Genomic DNA, 17,299 nt, shown 5'->3' with positions numbered 1-17,299 from the left:
CTACTTTGTCTTCTGACAGGTGTGGCCTGTGGTTGAGCAGGGGATTCCTGCCCAGGTTGAGGGATGGGACACAGTAATGAGGTGGGAAGGGTATAGCAGTGGGGGATGTTCTGTGGGACCAGAGACCTTAAGAATTTGGTCTGGGACAGCAAAGAGTAGGGGAGGTTTATAGGCAGCCTACCTGGCCTTCTGGCAGCTACACTTTAGCTTTTTGGTAGCAATTTGCATATTGGCTACAAGAAGCTGAAAGACCAACTAGAAGAGTTACTGAGGCTATGTCAAGGTGGACCCTGTGCTTTGTTGAATTTAAAGAGCTCATTTGATGGTTCTATCAAGAGAGCACAGCTAAGGTATGGCCAGATGACTCAACCAGTAAAGCCAATTGCCCCCGAGCCTGATAACCTGAGTTATTTCCATGGAATCCACAAGGTGAAGGTTAGCACTCACTCCAGCAAGCTGTCCTCTGGCCTCCACACATAAGGCCATGGCACATACTTGCACATTCCTACACACACACACACACACACACACACACACACACACACACACATCTCACACACTGTTGGCAGAAATGTCCAATGATGCTGACACCTAGAAAATAGTGTGACAATTTCCTCACAAGTTGAATAATTTCTTCCCACATTATCCAGCATTTCTACCCTGAGGTATTTTTTCACCCCACAAAATAAATGCAAGTACAAAGACTTGAACAAGCATACAGATTCAATGCTACTTGTGAGAACTCCAAACTAGAAACCAGACAAAACAAGCTAGTACATCATATTGTGGTATATTCATCTTCAACAACATTAATGCAGTTGATACATGAAATGAGGCTAGAGAGATGGCTTACTGGTTAAGAGCATGTACTGTTCTTGCTATTGCAAAGGACATGAGTTCCATTTTCAGAATCCACATTGTCAGGTGGCTGTGCTTACAACTGCCTATCACTCCAGCTCTGAGGGGTCCACAAATGCCCTCTTCTTGCTTCTAAGGACACTGTACTCATATGCACATATGCACACACACACACACACACACACACACACACATATATATATATATATATATATATCATTTAAAATAAAGCATATTTTTAATGAAGTGTTGCAGCTGGACTCAAGTATGATGCAGAGTGAAAGAAGCCACACTCAGTAGGTGCCATTGCTTAATGAGTTAATCTATGTTGAATGTCTTTTTTAATGGAAAGGTATAGAGACCATTGGAGAAAGACCAGTGTTTGCTTGAGGTTATATGTAAGAGTGATTGCAAATTAATGTCAAAAATTATTTGCAGTGATTGAAGGTTTATAAGTTGGTTGTGATGTTAGGAATTTAGCTTAAGTGTTAGAGTACCTGCCTGACATGCAGGAAGGCTGGCTTCTGTCACAGCATAAACCAGGAGTGGTGATATACAACTATAATTTCAGGACTTTGGGGTCTAGAGGCAGGAAGATCAGAAGTTCAAGTTCATCCTCTGTGACTTAGGTAGTTTAAGGCCAACCTGAGATACATGAAATCTTGTCTAAAGATTAATAAATAAGAGAGGTGGATGGATAGATAGATAGATAGATAGATAGATAGATAGATAGATAGATAGATAGATAGATAGATAGACAGACAGACAAATAAGAGTAGATTATGAGGTTGCTTGGCCAGCAATGTATTCACTCAAGTTTCTCAAAGTTTAAAATTAATAGCTCCCACTTTATGTTATACAAATTATTACTCTAAAGAATCTGTCAAAATAGCAAAAGGATTCTGTGGGGTTTGTGCAAAAAAGATATTTTTATTTTAAGAAAGTATTACAACGAGAATTCTTCTGCCTGCTGCTAAATTGCATGCCTATGCCAAGGGTTCCCACCACCACCAGAGCCTGGATCATCTTTCTTCTCTGCCTGGCCTGGAGAGTCTTGGAAACCCTTCAGATGACTGAAGCCACTGAGGAGGTAGTGGCAGAGGAAATGGTGGCTGAGGAGGCTGGGGTACCCATGGGTGCCAACCCTATCCAGGCACAAATGGAAGAGTTTGAAAACAGTGCCAAGGAAGTTGTTGAGGAGGTGATGGCTGACACGCCCTGACAGACCCACCACTGGAAACACAGCAAGGTGTGTGAGCTGGACGAGAACAAGACACCTGTGGGGTGTGTGTGTGTGTGTGTGTGTGTGTGTGTGTGTGCCAGGACCCTGCCAGTTTCACTGTTCTCAATGGTGAGTTTGAGAAGGTGTGTAGCAATGACAAGCCTTTTGACTCTTCCTGCCACTTCTTTCCTGCCAAGTATACTCTGGAGGGCACCAAGGAGAGCCAGGCTCCATGTGACTACATTAGGCCATGAAAATACATCACCCACTGCTTGGATTCTGAGCTGACAGAGTTCCCCTTGAGCATTCATGACTGGCTCAAGAATATCCTGGTACCCTAACTGTCATCATAGAGATTTCATCCAGTAACTGATGGAAGCAGATGCAGAGATCCAAAGCCAAGCACCAGGCTGAGCTCCAGGAGTCCAGTCAAAGAGAGAGAAAAGGAGTTCTATGGGCAAGATGCGGGGGTTCATGATCATGATGAGGAAATGCACAGAGACAACCAAACCAAACTAGTGGGAACTCATCAACTATGGAACAATAGCTGTGGAGCCTTCATAGAACTGGACTGGGTCCTCTGCATAGGCAAGACAGTTGTGTAGCTTGACCTGCTTAAGGAGTCCCCAGGCAGTGGGATCAGGATCCCTCCCTGTGGCCTTCTGGAGTCCAGTGCCTATGGTGGGATACCTTACACAACCTTGGTGCAGGAGGAGGGGTCCGCCTCAACTGAAGGTAACAGGCTCTGCTGACTCCCCCATGGGAGGCCTTGCCTTGGAGGAGGTGGGAAAGGGGGTAGGTTGGGAGGGAATAGGGGGGTGAAATGGGGGGAAGGCTGGGGGTGGGAAGAGGGAGGAGAGGAGGAATCTGTGATTAGTATGTAATATTAATAGACAATTTCTTAATAATAACAAAAAAGAACATTCTGGTCTTTGTATGAGAACCTTGTATGAGAAAGACAAGGGCAATATCCTCCTCAGTGAGAAGAAGAAGCAGAAGCTACATGTGAAGATCTATGAAAATGAGAAGTGTCTGGAGTCCAGAGATGTCTACCTTATGCAGCTGCTGGCCCAAGATTTCGAGAAGAATTACAACACATGTATGTTCCCTGTCTACTTGTGCTTTTGCCAGCTGGACTAGCACCCCATTAGTTAGGACCTGTCCCATATTGAGCTGACCCTACTGCATGCTACCTCATCCCCATGGAACACTGCACCACACGTGTCTTCAAAACCTATGACCTCAACAACAACAAGTACATTGCCCTGGCTGAGTAGACCAGCTAGATGGTCTCAAGGAGCAGGACATCAACAAAGATCTGATCATCTATGTTCACTCTTTCTGCCGTCCTGGATTTTCTCCCTCTGATGTTCCTCCTTCCATCTCCTCCTCCTTGTTTAAAATGTTTAGATGGTTGACTGTTCTGCCTGGGGATAAGGTGCTAACATAGATTAACAAATGAACAGTGCTTTAAACAAGGGGTGGGAAATACAACTAAAACCAAGGCATTTTTTGATTCAAGTCCACACTCACTGGCTGTGTTAGAAATGGAGTTGTGCAGGCTTGCCTTCCTTACACAAGGTAAGCCTTTTACCTTTTCTTTCCCACTTGACTCTAACACATACCCAGTCAGAATATATGCTTATTTAATTTGTGGCTATGGGCTACCTGGGGTCTTCTCTTGATGATTTAGAGTTAGGCAAAGGGAAGTTACAGATATAGATATAACATTTGGGCAAGGACTCTCTGAGAGACCAGAGGACTGACCAGTCAGAAGCTGGAGAACTAGCCTAGGTCAAGAGCTGAGAGAATATTTCACAGCTGTTAGGGACATGTGCATACTCGCAGCAGCCCAGACTTGTTATCTCCTTCACTCTTCAGGGAGTTTCTTTCCATGTCTCACTCTTGGTTCAAATATTGGCAAGCCACAGGACTATGGGTGGACCAGAACGTCCAATGGGATTCTCCTATTCAACTGCTCGTGGGATTTTAGGTCTGTTCTTGGGGGCTCCAGGTACGGGGAAGCTGTTTAAGGAAAGTGAGATTCAAGAGGAAGACAAAGCAAGTTGTAGAGAAAATGAAAGTGGTGTATTGGTTTTATTTTGGACATTTAAGTGACTGTCACAGTTCCTAGCATGCCTGTCCCTCCACCCCTTTTTAATCTGCTCATCAAGAGAAACTTCACAGTCAAAGGAATGATAAGATTTTACAGGCTGAGAACTTGTTCCCTTCTAAGCATTTCATGATAAAGCTGCTTCTCATTAATCATGCAAGCTCTCACAGTGACATGAAGAGCTTGACAGATTTTTCAAACTAAAAAGTAATGACTTAAGAAGCAAAAAAAAAAATAATGTCATAATCATTTATCTGTAAACAGGTAAATTTAAAAAATATTTTTTTGACATTTTTCAGTTGGGTGTCATTTTTTTTTCATGGAACATTGTTAGAAATTTTGGCTGATTTTCCAGATAGCTATCAGATTTATTTCAAGATATGATAAGTGTAGAAAACAGTAATTATAGCCAGGCATGGTGGTACACAATTATGTTTTCAGAACTTTGGAGGCTGAGGCAGGAGGACTGATTATTTGAATTCCAGGGCAGGCAAAACTCTGTCACACACACACTCACCCACCCACCCACCCCCAACACAAACCAGAAAACAAAACAAAAATCAACAACAAAACAATCAAAAATCATGTTAATAATGCTAATATAAAGTTTATGTATTTCCTCAACATTATGTTACACAATGTTCCAACATTCAATTGAAAGATCACTTGTATATTTTACATGTTAATTTCCAAACGTGTTAAAATGTCTTCTTTTATTAGATAGCGGTAAAAACATTTCCCCTTTAAAAGGTCAAGCCAATACATTTTCCCTGTCATTTTGTTAAGTATGTATATTAACATCTGTCTCTATCTTTCTCTCTGGCTTGGTCTTTCCCAGTGTCTTTATCTTTCATCTTTTCCCTCTGCTCTGAAAATTTAATGCTTTCTTTATGTGTTTACTAATTGTGTGTGTGTGTGCGTGTGTGTGTGTGTGTATACATGAGTGCTAGAGTGCACATCACAGGACAACTTATAGGAATCAGTCCTCTCTCACATGTGGGTTCTGGAAACTAAACCCAGGCTGTCAAGTTTGGCAAAAAGCACCTTTACATTCTGTGCCATTTTACCAGGCCCTGGAAACAATATTTTAGTATCAGTCACAGTTCCAAGCTAAAAGGGAGTTAGTCCATTGCAGAAACATCTTGATTTCTTTCAGATGGATATAAAAAAGATCATGTCTATTGGATGTATGGACACACACACACACACACACACACACACACACACACACGAAAATCATTTATATGTGTGTGTATGTATGTGGGATATATGTGCATGTGTATGTGGGTAGGTGCATGCATCCAAGTGCCTGAATGAACACCAGAGGAGGACATGAGGTGTCTTTCATTCATCCTCCACCTTATCCCATTGAGATAGTCCTTCACTGAATCTGGAAGGAATCTATTAGACACCAAGCCACAGCCATCCTTCTATTTCTCCCTCTCACTTCCCTCGAGTTATATGCATACACAACCATGCCCTGCCTTATATGTGGGTGCTGAGGACTGAAACTCAAGTCCTCATGTTCCTGCAACAGGGCCTCCCTCCCCCTGAGCTATTTCCCTAGCTTTCTATATAATTAAAAGTAGCAAGTTTGTGTTAACATTCAAGATAAAATTTGAGTTTTTTAAATGAGGTTGCTTCCAATTTCTATCTCTTATCTTGCATGGAAATGCTTATATCCTTAAATATTTACATATTACTCATTTCTATAATCCTATAATATTCATACTTGCTTCAAAATTATAATACAAACATTAAAATTCAGAAGTTCTCTGAAGGAATTTAGACAATAGTTTTCCTAAATACCTCATTTGTTAAAATAAATTAAATATCACAATTTTCATATTCACCATTGCATTAATATTCTGATAGAAAATTAGATTAATTTGTTTGGCCTCCACTTTGTGATTTTTCTCTGCTTCATTTTGATTTAATTATATGTAAATTGTAAGACTTTTACATGGTGCAAATCTCAAAATATTCATAGAAATGAAAATATACTAGGAAAATTCTATTGTGAATAACAGCTGCTCAAAATTCAAATAACTTGGTAATTAAGGGGAAAATGTATATTCTTACCATAGGCAAAGCACATGAATGTCATAGAGTTTTAGTAGTGTCTTGAAGGTAGGAATGTAAAATTGGTTTGTCTACAAGATTCTGGAATATAGTTTAAAAGAGGTGACTTCAGAGAGCTTGAATAGGGTCAAAGATTCTGTTGCTGTGAGGTAGGATCTCATGTAACCCCAGCTGTCTGAGGATGACCTTGGATTCTCTTGAGTCTACCTCCTTCGTGCTTGGGTTGCATGCTTGCGCCATTTTACCAGGTTTACCCAGTGCTGGGGAACAGACTGAAGGCTTCCTGTGTGTTAGAGAACTGTTCTATCAGGAGAGCTCCTTTCCCAGCTCTGACCAAACACTTTTATATGCCAATGCCTTCTATTTGGTTGACTCAATAGATGAGTATTTTATGGAGCCTTGTAAAGATTTCAAGGACTAAACAATCATTTTATGCTTATCATTGTTTCCTTTATTTGGAGAGTAGGAGTTCCTAGTACTTTATAACCAAGTGCTCTTCCATTGAGCTTTCCCCTCATGTTGCCCACTGAAGAGCTGAATGCTCATCCTCAATGAGATTTTTAGGATATTCTTGGAATGAAGTTTCAGATTGCTACCTCCATGGGCAAATTTTCTAGAAGAGGGATGCCTGCTTGCTGAAGGCAAACCCTGGGAATATGGGCATTATTCTTTACACTGTACATGGATTAAATTTGAAGCATATGATTTACAGTCATTATGTCTTAGGTGGAGGGTCTGGGTTCTCACTTTCAACTCTGACTTTCCTTTCTCACATATGTATGTTTATTTTTGTTACCTTTATCATTTCACCAGGGTTTTAGTTAGCAATGGACAACACATTATTTTTTAAAGACTTTTATTGAATGTCAAAGCATAATTACCTGGGCACCTGCTTTGACCTTCCTGTGAGGATAGTGCTTTGTTTTAAAAAGAAAGATGACTGTCCAGCCTGGTGACTCAAACTGGTAATAGCAGAAGTAAAGAGGCTGAGACAGGAGAATGCTCTAGTACAGTCTAGGATATAGTATGAGACCTTCTATCAAAAGAAAGAAATATGAAGAGGAGAGAAACTATGGGTAGGAGGAGAGGGAGAGAGGAAAAGAAAAAAAAGAAAAGAAGTATCAGGCATGTTGGCATATGTGTTTAATTCCAGCACTTAAGAGGCAGAGACAAGAAAATTCTGTGAGATTGAGGCTTATTTGTTCTACACAGAGGATTCCAGGCAAGCAGGAGCTACATAGTAAGAGCCTATCACTATCTAAAGCTCCATCCTAAGTGTGATTTTTATCCTTCTTTATCCATATCACTGCCTTCATTTTGTCTTTAACAAATGCATATATAGTTGTGTATTGATACACACATATGTATATATCATAAAAATGTATGTATGTGTGTACATTGTATTTTTTGGCTCTTTGGTAATGCTATGATAAAGTTTTAACTAATAACTTTTAGCTACTGGGATGGAGTCCAAAAAATATTGTCCAGTGCTGTGGGCATTCTCATGATGGCTAATTAGAAGTAAGACTATATTCAATGACTGAATTGCAAAGTTCTTAAAAACATCAAGAATTGTTTCTGTGAAGTAAATTTAGGCAGCTCAAGTTCGCCACAGGGTGTCCTTAAACTGAGAAGTGCTCTGAGGGTGTCCATGTAGACAGGGGTTTCTTTGTGCTTTCTGAAATGCTGTGACTTCTATATTCCACATAGTTACTGGTCTACAGGGAGAAAAAAGCTTCATAGATGATTGTTAAATGAATAAAAATAGTGACATACAAAAACAAATTATGTCTTCCCCCAGGTAAATGCTCACTCCAAATTCCAAGTCCAATTATTAAAGACTCAGATTTCCAGCTAAAGGAAGCTAGTGGTGATTAGTGATGATTTGAGAGGACAGAGATAGTCTCCCAAGGACTAGTCACAAGAAATTGACTACTTGCAGATAGCTACTACCAGCATTGATGAAATGTTTACCAATACAGAGCTTTATTATAACATAGGAAGAAATTAAATTGAGCCATAATGTATTATTTATGTGGATTTTAATAGCTTGGTAATTAAACTATGGATTTTTATATTCATGAAAAAATAGATCCTCTTTAAGCAATGTGGCTAAAAAGACAGATCTTAGAATTCAAATAAATCACTCTAAAACCAGGTGTCTGTACCTGTGTCTTTGATGGAATTTAAAATGGTCAGAATTGTTCACAATGCGTTTTGAAATACATCTTATCTGAATTCTTGCAGTGTGATTTGCCCGTTCTTGGAAGAAATCCTGAACAATGTGCTTTGAATGACATCATCTGAACCCCTCCATGCTAGTCCAGTTGTGGATCCTTTGTTTCCTCTATGATACTGGAGCAAATAGATTAAGAGATTTACTTGGTATAAGAGACTAAGGCATTTTTAAAGTATATTCAGTACAGTGAAAATCTCCTTACATATCATCCTTACATATTTAATTTCTTGAGAGGATTTTTATTTTCCTCAATCTTTGCTTTTGTTATTTCAGAGAATCAAGACATTAAAATGTTACTGGGATAAGGAATTGACTTTTTTACTCCTAAAATATGGCTACTCACTCAATGTTGTTGTAGTTGGTGGTTGCTTCCACTGCTTTGCTGAGAATTCAGTGGGCAGTTCCTCTTATACCATGAGCAATGAAATATTTGTGATTGTTAATAGTTTTCTCTATGTTAAAACTGTAATTTGGGCAAGTAAGTTGGATCGGTAGGTAAAAAGCCTTGCCATGAAGCCTGATGACCTGGCTTCAATATCCAGAATCCCCACAGTAGAAGAGGAAAACTTGATCCTATAAGTTGTCCTCTGACCTCTGAATATGTTCCATGGTGTGAGCACACACACACACACACACACACACACACACACACACACACACACACACACACACACACAGTTGTGGTGAAAGGTAAAAAAATAAAAATGTTATTTGGAATGTTGTGATTTGCCTTAAAATATGAAAGACATCAAGGATTCCAGGAACTGTAGTCTCCCTTTTCCAAGTTGTATTCCTAAGCATGCCATGTCCCCATTCCAGTTTGTGGTCACCATCACTGTGGTGTGAAGTCTTAGTTCCCTAACAGTGGCTCATTCATAAGAGGAGGTCACCTAAGGAAGAAATGGGTTTCTGTCGCAAGGTCAGAGTATCAAGTAAACTGACTTGAAATCTCTGTCTCCAAAGCTCCCTCTACAGGGCAGTGACTGGTCATCTATTCAATTATTCTTGTAATGTAGAGAAAAGACACAAATGGACACACAAGAAACAAGAGAACAGAAAACAGGGGCTCTAAGTCAGAAAAACTGGAACTTGAAGGATGTGAATGTCAGAGCAGTGAATGCTGTGGTCTCCATGGTACTCAGACCCTAGAGTAAGTTAACTATGTCTATCAAGGTGTGTATTGTACTGGTTTGAGTGAGAATATCCCCCATAGGTTCATATATTTGAATACTTGGTTTACAGTTGGTGGAACTCTTGGGTAGGACTTGGAGTTGTGATGGAGGAAATGTGTCTCTATGGAGGGCTTTGAGATTTCCAAAACCCATGCCAGACCCAATCTCTCTCTCTCTACCTCTTGCTTATGGATAATATGTAAGTCCTCAGCTACCATGCCTGTGGGCCTGCCACTGTGTTCCTCACCATGATAATCATGGACTCAACCTCTGAAGCTGTAAGCAAGCCTCCAAATTAAATGCATTTTTAAAAATAAATTGCCGTGGTTGTGGTGCCTTTTCACAGCAGTAGAAAAGTAACTAATTTATGCATAAATTAGATTTCTTCTTTAAATTCTATTTTTGAAAGCCATCTACAATAAGTTAGCATTACTTTTGTGATCAGAACAATATATTCAAATAACACAAATATATCTGAATTAGAAAAATCCTATCTTCATTAAACTAAATGTTAACTGTTCACATCATGACTCTGCAAATGCAGCTGCATCTGTTGCAGGATGAATGAAATGCTGATTGGACATCGAGAATGCACTTCCCAGATTCACTGTGTGTAGTCAACTCCAGGACAGCTTAGTTTCTGACTGAAATCCAGGTGTGGGCTTCTGTACTGTTTCAGTACAGCAGGCAGGAGGCAGTGCAAGATGATAAGAGCTTGTTCTGGTTAGTCATCACTCTCAATTTCCAGGACCTAAAGTTCATTTGGCTAAATCTAAAAGAAGGACTCACCTCTAAGTCCTCCCCTTCATAATTAATGCCTCTGGAACTCTGTCTACAGCTGAAGAATTTTTATATACACAAACATACAGATATACATATATATGCACATGTATACATACATTTATACACTATTTTATGTATATACTTACATTCATGTATTCCTACATTTACACAAATATATATGTATGTATATGTATATATATACAAATATATATGTATGTATATATATATATATACATACATATGTATATATATATATATTTACACACAGGCAGATGTACATACATTTTTTTAGCTTTTTCTTTCCTTCCTTCCTTCCTTCCTTCCTTCCTTCCTTCCTTCCTTCCTTCCTTCCTTCCTTCCTTCCTTCCTTCCTTCCTTTCTCTTTCTTCATTTTATATACCAACCACAGTTCTCCCTTCCTCCTCTTCTCTCAACCCCTCCACCTCGCCACCCTTTACCCCCATCCACTCCTCATAGAGGGTAAGGCTTCTCATGGGAAGTCAACAATGCCTGGCACATCAGGTTGAGGCAGGCCCAAGCCCCTCCCTGCTGTATCAAGGCTGAGCAGGGTATCACACCATAGGGAATGGGCTCCAAAAAGCCAGTTCATGTACCAGGGATAGATCCTGATCTCACTGTCAGGGGCCCCAAAAACTGCCCAAGCCACACAACTGTCACCCATATTCAGAAGGTCTAGTTCAGTCTCATGAAGGTTACGCAGCAGTCAGTCCAGAGTCCATGAGCTCCTAATAGCTTGGGTCAGCTGCCTCTGTGGGTTTCTCCACCATGATCTTGATCTCCCCACCCCAGGTATACAACCCCTCTTCCTTCTGTTGGACTTGACTCCAAGAGCTCAGCCCAGTGCCTAGCTGTGGATCTCTCAGATGCACACGCATTTATGTACACATGCTTGCATACACATTTGTGTGTGTGTGTGTGTGTATACATACATATATACCACATTTACATGCATTTATTTACAAACATAATTTATGTAAATATACATGTACACACAAATATACATATATGATTATTCATTTACATATGTGTAGATACATAAATATATTTACACATACATATCTATACATATAAATTGTATGATTTTTTTCAGGGGTCTAAGGTGTTACAAACACACAAGCTGTTGTGAGGAAGAGCATTGATCATTCCCTTCCATTTTACAAACCAGATGTGGCAGGTTTAGGAGGAGCTGTTAGGAATTATATTAATAAACTGTATGATTTTCATTCATCAGATTGCATTTATGTAGGATGAGATTTCAGGATCCCATTTCAACTTAAACAGACTGGCTTGTAAAATGACCCTATCACTGATGAAATAGTGAACATATTCTAAGACAAGGGAAACACCTTGCCCAAATGTAGCAAAACAGCAAGGCATACCATAGAATTCTATCTTCCCCATCAGAGTCTAGCTCTGCTGACTTCTAGGAGAGGCACTTTATATTCATCTTTATCCTAGCATTTATGTATTTCCCAGCATATAGCAGGGGACCAGTTAATGTCACTTAAATGGGTACTGAATAGATTTTGTACCCTAAATGACAAAAGAAATTTTCTTTGGATGAGCTGTTATTTCCACAATGTACAGTTTAATGGCAGTTTTTGATGCTCAGCTGCATTTCATGTCAATAGGTAGTCATTAATATATTTGACTTTGTCCCTGGAACTCTGTGTAAAGAAAATCTGAAGGTAGCTTTGCTTAAATAGTTAATACCTCCCACAGAGTCCAAACAAAAGGCAGAGTAATTTTAAAAGTGAGCAAGAAATCTTCACTTTGGGTAAAGAATGTGTCAAAGATCATCATACTATACAGAAATGTCCCAAGCCCGATCTCAGAGTGTAACTGTAACTGTAGAAGAGGCTTTGAAGCAAAGAGCTCAGATTGTCTTGATCTCTAATGAGAAGCCACATGGTCACCGTGGGACAGACCTTAATATTATGATGTCCTTCCTGTTCTTCATCCTTTACTGGGGACTTGTCATTGTTCACCCTTACTCACCAGATTCCCAGGTGAGAGGGGGTTATTGTTCTGATATCAACTTCCTGACTGGCCTGATGCATGCTTTCCCCATCTCTTCTTTCTTCTCCTCTCCCTCCTCCCCTTCCTTCTTCCTCATGGTCCTCCTCTTCCTCATCTTCATTCTCTTCCTCCTCCCTGTCATCCTGTTTTTTGTCTTTCTCTAGCTGCTGCCCTCCTCCTCCCTTTACTATTCCTCTTCTCTTTTTTTTACTCCTTTTCCCCTTTTTTCTTACATTTAGCTCTGCTCATCTGGCTGTGCCTTCGTCAATTTAATTGTTATTACGACTTGATTTGCATTACTACCTATATGATCTCTTCAAGTCTTAACACTGCCAGGGTGTTTGCTAGCCTCATTTCAGAGCAGAGATTTACACTAACAGTTGCTTCTGTCTCTGTCTTGGCATTAGTACCAATGTGCATCAATCCTTTCTCTCTTACCAGCCATTTTCATAGGGCTCATCTCTAGTTTGTCCTTGAGTATATGATCATGGGTAAAGGGAAATGGCAAGCACCAAGGTCTGCATTAATTAAAAGGTCCATTAAGGGCCGAATGCCAGAACCTGAACAGATGACAGCTTGCCAAGTGCACAGGTCCAGAAACTTAATGGCACTTTTTTTTTTTTTATCACAAATTCTATGGACTGCAGTGTTCAAGTACATGGCCTTCCCTTAATTTTCTGCTAATGCATAAAATCAGAGTCTTGCTTGTCTTTGTTTTGTCATTGGCCTAAAATATATGCAGGCCCAACCTAAGTGGAGTTTACAAATGTGTGTATGCAAAAGTAGGGATCTCGCCCTGATGTCAATGGAAAATAAATCATGGTATGAATAAACCCTTCTGTTTAATGGATATTACATAAATATGCACACTGTCATTTTATTCCATTACAGTTGTCCAATTGTTTGATAATTGTAATATTATATATATATATGTGTGTGTACACACACACACACACACACACACACACACACACACACACATATATATATATATATATATATATATATATATATATATATATATATTTTAGATGGTTTTGTTTGTCAGGACCCCAGGCTCCCAAATAACCACAGAGAGATGTATGATTAATTGTAAATACTCGGCTGGTAGCTTACACTTGTTACTAGCTAGCTCTTACATCTTAAAGTAACTCATATTTCTTATCTATGCTCTAACACTTAGCAGTACCTTTTGTCAATATGGCATGCTCATCTTGCTTCTATCTGAGTCTCCTCAAGACTCCACTCCTCTTCATTCTCACATTCTCTTTTTCCCTGTTGGCAAGTTTCACCTAATGCTTCCTGCCTAGCTATTGACCATTAGCTCTTTATTAAACCAATGAGAACAACACATCTTCACAGTGTACAAAAAACTATTCCATAACAATAAGTTTGTTTATTAATGGAAATATTTTACAATGAACATTAAGTTATAATATTTATCTTTATACCATGTATTTGTATATCAATATTTATTTATGATTATAACTCTAGAATTTCACATTATCTTTGAATGTTTCAAAAAATATACAGAAATCTGCAACTAAAATGGTAGTTTTGATTAGATTTATAGGCTAAATTATCAGTATTTATATTCTGAAAATGTCTACCTAATTAATTTCTAGATATCCTTCCAAAATTGCAAATTATATATATATATTTCTGTTCACTACTGGGCTTCATTACAGACTTTATTGCCAGGAAACAGTCTCATAGCCAAGTAGATAATTTCCTTAGCCTAGTTACGGGTATAAGTAATCAGGTAGTTTCAAGATTGATTCAGTCCAGTCTTCTTGCCTTCACTCTCAAGTAGCAAAGAGTGTGCTTTGGGATTTCAGAGGAGGGTTAATTGGAGTAGCTCTCCATTCTGATTGTCTGTGGTGGTATTGTGTTCCCCAAAATATTGTGTACTCTAATAAATTTATCTGGGGTCAGAGAACAGACAGCCACTAAATACAAAGGCTAGAAAATGGTGGCACTCACACCTTTAATCCTAGCATTCCAGAGATAGAAATCCCTCTGGATCTCTGTGAGTTAAAGGCCACATTGGAAATAGCCAAGCTTGGTGACATATGCCTTTAATCCCAGAAAGCCAGCCTTTAATCCCAGGGAGTGGTGGTAGATAGCAGAAAGATATATAAGGCGTGAGGACCAGAAACTAGAAGCATTTGGCCTGGTTAAGCATTTGGCTGGTTAAGCATTCAGGCTTCTAGCAGCAATCAGCTGAGAGCCATTCGGATATGAGGACATAAAGGCTTCCAGTCTGAGGAGACAAGACCAGCTGAGGATCCGGCGAGGTGAGATAGCTGTGGCTTGTTCTGTCTCTCTGATCTACCAGCATGGACCCCAATAACTCGCCTCGGGTTTGATTTTATCAATAAGAACTTTTAAGATTTCTGCTATAATTGTCCTTGCCTTCTATTGCTTTGATTAAAACATGACCAGAAGAAACTTGGGGAGAAAATGATTTATTTCATCTTAAATCATACAGTCTTTTATGAAGGGAAGCCAAGGCAGCAGCTGACACAGAGGCAAGGGAGAAGTACTGCTCACTGGCTTGCTCTCTTTGGCTTTCTCAGTGCTTTCTTATGCCACCCAGGACCACCTGCCCAGGGATGGCACCACACACAGTGGGCTGGTTCTTCCCATAGCAATTGAATCAAGAAAATGCCCTCCAAAATTTTCTACCTACTAGAAATCTAATGGAGTCATTTTCTCAATTGAGGTTTTTTTCACAGATAACTCCAGCTGTGTTAAGTTGATCTAAACAAATAAATAAAAAAAAAAAACAAGCAAACAAACTGTCCGGGACACTGCTTATTGGCTCATGCAACTGTAATGCTTCTTTAAGTAGAAAGCAACTCAGTTTGAGTTAGTAGCTTCCTTAGTAAGAAGTTAGAGCAACCAGTCTAGTGATGTGGAAGCAGCCATGACTAAGTTTAATTAAAGCAGGTGCAGGAAAAAATTGTAGGAACTTTTTTTTCTCTTGAAAAGCTGTAGGCTAGTCTGGTTAAAGCACAAACCTTACTCTTGGCTTCTTCAACTCCATACTATCTCTGAGTCTTTTTGAGTCACTTCTCTTAGGTGCTTAATTTATCTGCTAAGTTTTACATAAATCATAAGTATTTTATAGATGTATAGTAAAGCCACCACTATGGTTATTCCACTACTTTAGTTTTGCTCCATATAATTTCGTTGGCTCACTAGATACATTGATCTTTTACTCTCTACCATGTGTGGTGTTGGCCTTGAAAGTCTGACAGACCTACTTGATGAAGTTCATGATACCAATGTGAAGATAGGCCATCAGTCTAAATCATTGAAGGCAAAGTTGACAAGATCCCATGATAGACTGGAAATACTGTGATAGAAAAATAGGAGATTCAAGGCCAATTCCACAGTTTTTTGTTTCGCCTTTTCTTCTATTGGAGAGAGAATATATTACCTACTGTAATATAGAAGAAATTGTGGGGTTAGCAAGTGTTTACTGCTCTTGTTGGCAGCTGCACCTGGAAGAATGAAGCCTTGAAACGAGGCAGAGTAAAGTCTCATGTGATAGCCAACTTTATTCAGAGCATCAGACAATTTATACTCTGAGGGTCAAGAATAATCACCTGAGTAAAGTATACAATCACAAGGACAAGCCACATGTGGCAAAAACACATTTTTCCACAAAGGCATATAAAAAAATAACAATAGCCATTTGTAATGAATAATCTGAAGTAAACACACTCTTATCTGCTACACTTGGAGGGGCACAAAAGAACATTCCAAGAACATTTTTAAAAAACTGAGGTTACAAGACTCCTCATTTCTTGTTTTCTCACAAGCACTCCGAAATCTCATATTACACTATTCTTGAACCAAGTTCTAGCAAGCAAATTTACCAGAAATATCAAGAGCTTGTGTTTTGACAAGCTTATCATTTTTCTCAATTAGCACAACTAATGAAAGAAGGAAGGCGAACATATAAATATGTATATTCATCTCTCTATGTATATATGCTTATATACACATACATGTATATATACACAAATATATCACATATAAACATATATGTAATATATATATATATGTGCAGAAATAGAAGGAAGGGAAAGAGTGAGAGGGAAGAAGGAAGACAGGGGAGGGAGAAGGATTCACAAGCAATTTAAAATTAGCTCAAGAACTATTTGGTAGTAGGTGACAAATCTAAAACTTTTAGATGGATCCAGTGAGTTGGCTCAGCAGACAAAGTTATCTGCTACTGAACTTGAGTCCTGCGTTTGGATCCCCAGAACCCACATAGTGGAAGGAAACAGCCAACTCCCCAAAGTGGTCCTCTGACATTTACATGTACACCATGACACAAGTGTACACACATGCATACATGCAGACACTAGATAAATAAAGTGTGATTTTAAAAAAGCGATGTGCAGGAAGACAATAAGCTATAAACTTTGGCAAGGGATGGTGTTGTGGCCTTGAATCCAAAGGCAGCCTGCAGGAAGAATTCATTATTCTTTAGAGACCCCCAGTCTTGAATACACAGTATTTGAATAATGAGGTAAGATTACAATTCAATACAAAGGGTACTTTTTTTCAGTCAGAGTATACTAATTTAAATATTAATTGCATCTTAAAAAATAATAGCAACGCCTACAGTCATGTGTGATCAAACATCTGTGCAGCACAATTAGTCAGGTTAGGGCACAAAATTGATTACATCTCAGAGTATATTTTAGAGAAATCTAAAGAAAAATGTCAGATAGCCATCTAATTGTATGTATCTAAACACAATGCAGGAGATA

General features: G+C 39.1%; 1 protein-coding gene and 1 pseudogene across 2 annotated transcripts in view; both read left to right on the top strand.

Annotated features, from left to right (window-relative positions):
- Dpp10 (dipeptidyl peptidase like 10) overlaps positions 1 to 17,299 on the top strand; it is a 720,356-nt gene that overhangs the window by 235,266 nt on the left and 467,791 nt on the right. The window lies entirely within an intron of this gene.
- LOC102907039 (SPARC-like) lies at positions 1,413 to 3,855 on the top strand (annotated as a pseudogene).

The sequence above is a fragment of the Peromyscus maniculatus genome, chromosome 11, assembly GCF_049852395.1.
Source record: "Peromyscus maniculatus bairdii isolate BWxNUB_F1_BW_parent chromosome 11, HU_Pman_BW_mat_3.1, whole genome shotgun sequence".
Lineage (NCBI taxonomy): Eukaryota > Metazoa > Chordata > Mammalia > Rodentia > Cricetidae > Peromyscus > Peromyscus maniculatus.
Note: the sequence above shows the minus strand (reverse complement) of the source record. Positions and strands in the feature narration are given on the sequence as shown.